Source organism: Mus pahari, chromosome 5 (assembly GCF_900095145.1).
Source record: "Mus pahari chromosome 5, PAHARI_EIJ_v1.1, whole genome shotgun sequence".
Classification (NCBI taxonomy): domain Eukaryota; kingdom Metazoa; phylum Chordata; class Mammalia; order Rodentia; family Muridae; genus Mus; species Mus pahari.
Window position 1 is genome coordinate 81975304 of NC_034594.1, and position 8577 is coordinate 81983880.

At 42.8% G+C, this 8577-nt stretch overlaps 1 pseudogene; it reads right to left on the minus strand.

The window, feature by feature from the left end:
- Positions 1-405: 405 nt before the first annotated feature.
- LOC110321979 overlaps positions 406-8577 on the minus strand; it is a 22892-nt pseudogene continuing 14720 nt past the window's right edge.

Sequence of the window (8577 nt, forward strand, 5' to 3'; positions counted from 1 at the left end):
GAACTTTTGGAAGATCTTAACTGCGGAGTGATCTCTCCAGCCCTAGAGAGAATATCTTATGTATTGTATGGATGTATCACCTGTCAATTAAAAAATCTATGGCCTATAGGAAAGAGTAGGATAGAAAGTGGGACATCTGGTAAGAAGAAAGAATTCTGGGATAGAGCAGGGTGTAGGAGGAGTCACCAGGGAAGATGTGATGATGACAGACACACTTGGTATCTGAGCAGAGGTAACCAGCCATGTGGTAGAATGTAGATTAGTATAAATAAACCTTAAATTATTAGCTAGTCAGGAAATGAGCTTAAGCTATATGGCCTAAATATTTGTAAATATATTTGAATCTCAGTTGTTATTTCAGGGAACTTGGGACTGGGAAGAAAACAGGCCATTACACCACAACTTCTACATTTCCTCTTCTTCAAACTTAGAGGTCTGCTTCCATTGCTGGAAGGTGTGTGGAGGTGGTTGGGGCCCAGTGGTGTGGAAAAGGTACCTTGCATTGAGGTTAGTCACATGAAGGAACAGAGTGCTTCATTTTCTCCTGATTGAGTCAGGCACAGGGGACAAAGGGTCACTCACTGGAATACCCATTGATGAGTAGCCAAGGGCTCCCCATGAAAGGGTGTGTGTGTGTTGCAGTGAATCTTCATGTGCTTCCTCAGAGAGAGTGGGTGAATGTAGGGTTTGTCACAGCCTTGAATTTTACAGTAGTAGGGCCTGTTGCTGGAAACATGGGAGTGTTTCTTTTGATCCCTGCCATTGGCAAACTTCCTGTCACAGACATCAATTTCACTTTTGAAGGGCTTTTCCCCTCATGAGTGCACCTGTGTATCCATGCACAGAGAGTCCCCAAAGCAGACATGACTGCTCGACTTCAGCCCACCATGATGTGGTTCACCAGTTCATGCATAGTGCTGGAAGTTTTGGAGCAGCTGGACACTGCTGGCCAGTGGTGGCAGCATAGTCATCTCATCATATAAGGACAACAGCTGGAATGGAAGAAGGAACACTCTAAGGATTTCTTTTAATAATTACCTTGCTAAAAGTCCTTTCTCTACTGCTACATTCAGAAATGAAAATTTTTCCAATGAGATTTGAGGTATGGTATAAAGGATGTGGCTTCTAAGGAAATGGCTCAATACATAGACCTGTAGAACTCCCTGACCAATGATTCATGCAAGATGGGTAGTTCCATTTGGTTAGGGATAAAATATCCATTCGTTGCAAGGTTGGCCCATTAATTAGTGTCACCAAGAGGGGAAATTAGACTTGTGCACTTTCAAATTCTACATTACAACTAGACTTAAGAAATTGTTACTGTTCTACTTTTGACAAGATTTCAAATATCTGAAATACGTGGCAAAGATAGGAAAATTTTCCTCTTTTCCAAAGACATCTTCAAGATGAGATCATTTTGAGGGGACGTCTGCTGCCACCGCTGTTGTTGTTGTTGTTGTTGTTGTTGTTGTTGTTGTTTGGGAAGTTATAAGCACATGCATGCAGGTCGGCAGGGAGTTGAGAAGAGGCTTTTGGATCCCTAGGAGTTGGAGCTACAGGAGATTATAAGCCTCCCGACATAGGTGTTTGGAATAGAACTTGGGTCCTGTGTAAGAGTAGCATGTGCTCTTAACTGCTGGCCAATCTCTTCAGCCTCAACTTCTTGTTCCTTGATTTCAGAGGGTCTCTGGTGTCAAAAATCACTGAGGATAGCAAACATCTGTGAATATTCCAGTCCTTTATAGAAAAAGTATGGTATGTGCATATAACCAACACACAGCTTCTCATAAACTACAAAGCATATCTAGATCTCTATTAATAATCAGTACCATAGGAATGTGCATAGCTACTATACTGCACTGTTCTTTAGAGAAAAGAGAAAGGGACAAAAGGCTGTACATGGTCAATTCAGACACAAGGGTTTTCTAACACTTTGCCTGTGTATGTGCACGTGGTATGCATGCATGTGTATACGTGTGTTTGGATAGGTGTGAGAGCACATGTGCATGCAAGCATGGGTGTGTGTGTGTAGAGGCCCAGAGTTGATGCTAGTATCTTCCAAAGTTAAGATCTGCTTCATTTATTGAGGCATTGTGTGCCTGCTGAACCTGAAGCCTGCCAATTCCAAGTAGTTTAGCTTCGCAGCTTGCTCCAGAGCTTCTTGTCACTGCCTCCTGAGTGCTAGGATTACTGGTGGCTGCCACATCTGCTTGGCTTTTACTTGGATTCTAGAGATCTGAACTTCTGTCCCTGTGCTTGCACAGATTATCCACTAATCCATCTCCCCTGGCCCCATAAGTATTTCTAATCCTGGGTTGGCATGTTTCATGGAGGTGGAGTTCAAGGATTTGAAGATACTTAAAATGTATGTCAAGTGAAAAGGTAGCAGCGAATGGCCCTGAATAATATAAATTCCACCACTAGACATGGTCACTTATGTATCATGCTTAGGACAATAGCTAGTTCCTAAGTGCCTAATTGGTTTGCAAAAGAGATTTGTTGCATGAAACTGAAAAAATATCATTCTTTTATGCACTGTAATTAATAATGTAAAAATTCATTGCATAAAATGAAAGGATATCATGCTTTTATGTGCTGTGATTAATAATTGACCATGAAATATTTATTGTGTGGTCAAAACTGATATACAAAATATTAACTATATATTTGAAGTGTTTACAGCATTTACATAGAAGCTTTAGGTGTTGAGAAGGTGTCTTAGTTAGGGTTTCCATTGCTGTGAACAGACACAATGACTAAGGCAACTCTGATTAAGGCACACATTTAATTGGGACTGGCTTATAAGTCCATTATCATCACAGCGAGAAGCATGGCAGCATCCAGGCAGATATGAGGCTGGAGAAGCTGAGAGTTCTACACCTTCATCCAAACGAAGCCAGGAGAAGGTCTTTCAAGCAGCTGGGGGGGGGGTCTCAAATCCCACCTCCACAGTGATACACTTCCTCCAACAAGGCCATACCCACTCCAACAAGGCCTCCTAATAGTGCCATTCCCTGGGCCAAGCATTTGAACCATCACAGAAGGATTATAGCAACAAGAGCTAGAGTGTTCAAGGAGCTGAGATTGTAGCTAGAATGAAAATTATACACAGAGAAAATCCCCAAACCAGAGATTGTGTGTGACTAAGGTTAGAGAGAAAAGGTTGGCTGCCAGTGGAGGTGCAGTCAGTATCCCAGAACTCTGGAGGTTGCAGCAGGAAGAGTGAGAGTTCAAGATCAGGATACAGAGAGTCCTAGACCAGTCTCAACCACACACTATAACTCTACCTTAAAATTAAACTAATTAAAATTGTAAAATAAATACAATAACATGAAATTATCAAAACCTTAATAACGTAAATGATTGAACCGAAGCTAATTTTAAAAATGTTTAAGCTAGAGGAAAAATTCAATATAATCTAGTCTTATTTTACAATTTTAGAGATGAGGAAGGTCAAGCCTAGGGGATCATGTGCCAAGTGACTCACCTAAGGACAGATAAAATCCAATTCCTGTGAAGGAACAATTTGGCACTTATTTATTCTTGTTTGTTTGTTGGTTTGTTTTTGGATAATGTCTCTCTGTGTGGCTTAGGCTCTCCTCAAACTTTCAATCCTTTGATCTCAGCTTCCCCATTGTTGAGATTATAGGATATGTCACCACACCTGGCTGGTTTGTTTGTTTATTTATTTATTTATTTATTTACTTATTTACTTATTTTTGAGGTAGGGTCTAGGCAGACATGCTGGTCTTGGACTCATAGAGAGACTGCCTCTATCTGTCAAGTGCTGGGCTTAAAAGTATGTACCACCATGTCTGGAAGTTCTCCTTTAAAATATATGATTTCTGGGGCTGGAGAGCCAGTCAGCAGCTAAGAGTATAGATTGCTCTTGCAGAGGACTAGAGTTCAGTTCCTAGTACCAGAGTCAGGCTGTCTGTAATCCTAGCTCCAGGGGAATTTGATGTCTCTGATCTCCAAGTGTACCTACCAGCACGTACGGTATGTGTACACACACCCCTTCGTGAAGACTTACATGAACATGAATAAAAATAAATATTTAATTTTAACTTTTCTATGTCTTATATAAATCATACCTGATGTTAAAGGACTGCTAATTACTTGAAAATTAGTTATATGGAAAAATGAGATTTTTTTTTCTGGAATCCTACTTACAGATTCATGTCTTGAGAGTAATTATTATGAATACAGCAAAAGCAAAAGTTTGTTTGCAGCTCTCAGTTTGCTTATTTAACTCCACTAGCTTTCACCTAGGCATGGCCTTGCATATCTGTAATCCCAGCACCCAAGGGTCAGACTTAGTTACATCCTGAATCCTAGGTTAGTCAGGACTCCATGGCAATACCTGTATCTCAGAACAGCAGAGGTTCTTATAAAAGAAGCTCATATATTGAGCATCTGGCATGTGTTCTGGGCTCTAGAACAATAACCATTAAAAACTCCTGGGCCCCCAGAGCTTACATTGTACTCAATGGGCCACAGATAAAGGAAGCTACTGGGTGAGAACATTTCATTTTTCAAGTTATTTCTCATAGAAGAGACAATACAGCACACAGAGGAAAATATTAAGAATATGAACCCTCTTTCTTTCTCTTTCTTTCTCTCTTTCTTTCTCTCTCTCTCTCTCTCTCTCTCTCTCTCTCTCTCTCTCTCTCTTTCTTCCTTCTTTCCTTTTCTTTTCTTTCTTTCTCTCTCTTCCTTCTTTTCTTTTCTTTTCTTTTCTTTTCTTTTCTTTTCCTTTCTTTCTTTTAGACAGGGTCTTGCTCTGCAGCTCAGGAGCTTAGAGCTCAGGGTAGCCTCAAACTTTTCACTACACTGCACCTGCCTTCTTGCTGCCCAAGGCCTGGGGTTAACTGTGTATGCAACCATCCCAGGCTAAGAATATGACTTTCTTTCATTTTGAAAGACATTCTCATTGCCATCACCAACAAAAGCTTTGCCTCTAACTTTCAGATGTTAATTCAGATTTACTGATTTCTGAAACTGCATGCGCCTGACATGGGGTGCTAGAACTTCCTACAGCTGCAGGTGGTTTCAGCCTTTCATTCCAGCCTTCCTTCAAGACATCTAGCCAGGGAAGCTGGTCCCTGGCCGAACAGTTTGGGGGAGAAGAAAGATCAGTGTTTTAGTGACCAGTGGAGCACATGTTCATCAGTCCTAAATGTGATTATTATTATTATTCTACATATCCACAGCTGAAAGTTCAGGTGCAAAAAGAAACGCACTCAAGACTTGAAGGTAGTTGTTCTGCTTCCACCTCGAGAAAGAATTATCAATAGTATTTTTATGTGCACTTCAAAGATATGCAGAGACATAGATACATGTATGTACTGATAATGGTAGTGTTAGCATCTGTCCTTTTCTACTTCATATAATAGAAACATATTTCCACTAAAATATATAGCCCACTAGATATATAGCACTTTAATAGTTGTGTGAGTACTATCTCATGAGTTATTAAGCCTTTATCGTGAGTGGTTTTCACTGTTATAAATATTTCACTATTTCCAGACACAATGCCGATGTGTGTGTGTGTGTGTGTGTGTGTGTGTGTGAGAGAGAGAGAGAGAGAGAGAGAGAGAGAGAGAGAGAGAGAGAGCACATGCATGCATACGTGCATGTGTGTGCATTTGCTCCTCTTCCTGTTGTGTTTGGTGAGCTCCTTCCACAAGCCCACATCCATGATGCTGTTCTTAGGAGAATTTGACCTCCTCTCAATTTTTCCCTCATTGCACTCCAAACAAGTTTCCTAGATTTGCAGAAACTGTGGTGTCCCCTCCAAAGTCTTCTTTTTGAGATGTGGCAGCTATCCAGTACTGACTGACACACTTCTATCAACCTGCTCTGAGGGGGATCAACAGCTCTGTCTTTCATCTTTGATTGCTCAACATTCTAAAGGGTGAGTAGGGGAGGGGGAAGCTATAAAGAGCTGGCTTGGAAAATTTGCCCCACTTTTATCCAGCACTTCCCAGATGTCTGGCAGATGTTCTACACAGCTCTCACAGGAAGGTTTGTAAATATCAAAGAGTACTCTTCCAGGAGCTGGGTCTCCATGAGAGAGAGGTGTGAACTGGGCTGGCTCTGGTTGTTCCCATGCCACCTGTGGCTTCAGTTTGTAACTGAAACCGAAGTCCTGCCATAGGCCACCACCTCAGCCTATCCCTGAGCTGGGGGTCACTAGTCAGCAGGATCCTGTTCCCCAGAGCAACCTCCTGGTGTGTTTCACATGTGAAAAGCTGTGTGGAGCAGCAGAGGAAACAGCCGTTTTCCATCCTAACCCTCAAAGCTGTGACACTTGGACTGGGGAAACCTTCCCCTCAGAGCTGCAACACTTACCCAAACCCCTTTGATTACTCTGATTATTTTTCAGGAGAAACTTTGACTGACTAACTCAAACTTAATGCATTTTGAAGAATATTGGGGTGCAAGCACAGAGACCTCAAGAGGAGGCCAGCTGCCACAATCTCTCCTAGTTAAGGAGCTAGGTAGTGGTTGAATGATCCCAGAGACTGGCTGTAAAACACAAATGAGGCTGAATCAGAACAACTTTAAGCATTCATACCTGAGCAGCTGTGAAATGATCCTGTCGTTAACAGGAGACCTCCAAGAACAGCTAATTCCAGCCTGGCTCCCACTGTACACTGAGAACCTAGGCCTCAAGATCAGCTCCCCACAACCCACCCCCACCCCCCACCCCAAGGAATGTAGCTATTCAGTTCACCAGGGGAGCTGCTGGCAGGACCTGGAGTTCTAGTCAGATGTCCTAGCTGAACTGGGTGAGCCCTAGACTATGACTATACTTTGAACAGTGAGGCTCATCTTACAGAGAAGGGCAAACCTGTGTCCGAGGAGCGGAACGCTGGGTCATTCCTTGTCAGAGTTCTACCTCCTGTCTTTTGACTGACTTCATGTCACAGTGACCAGTAGCTGACTGGAGTAGAAAGCTCATTTTTGCCTTTTAAATCTTATATGGACCATGTCCTACCTGCTAGGGTCACGAAACCAACCAGGGTTGGTCCTCTGGCTTCCCTTACAAGACTGTCAGACATCAAAGGATCCCACTCTGCTGATCCCACCTCTACAGCAGATCACATGTAGCATCTGTTATGACTCAACTCAAGCTCTGCCCCTGCACCCTAGGAAACCTTGTGTGCCTGAGACCTAGAGATTCAGGTAGTGTCAGGACAGTAAGACCCATTCAGAAGGACAGATCGCTACCCTGGAGTGAGCTAGAGGTCAGCCAATTCAAGAAAAACCCAAGTCTCTGGACTTACTGACCCAATAGCAAGCAGGCCGCATGGTCTGTGGACTCCATCTGCCTGGAGTTTGTGCCTACCCCAACCCATGTTGCTCTCCAAAGGAATACTGCTAAGTGACTTGGAGATTTACTGGAGCTTGTGAGATGGCTTAGCACATGAAGGTGCTCACTACCAAGGGACAGCGTGGGTTCAATCCCAGGGACCTACGTGACAGGAGACCTGACCTCAATGCAAGCTCCAAAGGACACATGCATACTCATGCATGCATACCCCCCCACACACACACAAATGTTCAAAGCAGCAAGTCTTTCTCATTCTGGCTGCATTGTCACCACGAGTGAAAGTATTTATAAAAAGGGCGCCCCACACATGATCTTTTCCTCCACTGCTCTTCCGCTCTCTAGCTTGCTCTCATGTCCTATGTCACTGCCAGAGCTTGTGCATTTCAGCTTCCAAAACCTTGAGCCCAAATAATTTTTTCTTTAGACCTAGTGCCTGGTATTTTGTTATAGCAACACTGAATGGATTAAGATATACTATGAGGAAACGGAGGCTAGGGTAGCGGCTGGAGGGACCTCTGAGCAGGGAAGTCTAATATTGATGGGCTCGACTCTGGGTATGTGAGTCACGTTGCCCAGTCACACAAACACTTGTTCATACTCTCCTTCCCTCCCTCCCTTCCTCCTCCTCTTCTTTTCTTTCTCCTCCTCCTCCTTCTCCACCTCCTCTTCTTCTGCCCCTTCTATCTTTTATTTAAAATCTGAAATTTCACTGAGGTTACTACAGATCACATGCACTTTTAAGAACTAATAAGGATTTTGGCTACTGGATGGGGTGCACACACACACACACACACACACACACACACACACACACAATCTGAACAGCCCCCTGAATTAAAGCAAGCCAAGCAGAGAAGCCAAGGTTAGGACCTGTCTCTAAGTCACTGTAAAGTTGTATTTATCAAGGAAGGATGCTATCACACTATTTAACAGTTTGTTGACTGGATTTATAACTGTTAAATATTTAGACATATGGGCTATAGGCCTCTGTTAGCAATCATGTCCCACACCCCTGCAGAGGTTAGGGATCTAGGAACAGAAGTGAGCATATTCAGAAATGAATTCATAATGTTCATTTCTAAAACCCAAGAAAGGGGTATTGGGGTAGTGTGTAAAAAAACGGGTCTAAGAAAAGATTTTCATGGGCTAGGAGGCCTGAGGAAGTTTCGTTCTTTCAGGATCCAATGATACATGTTCAATATTTCTGGTTTGGTGTTCTCTTCCTCCTCCTCCTCCTC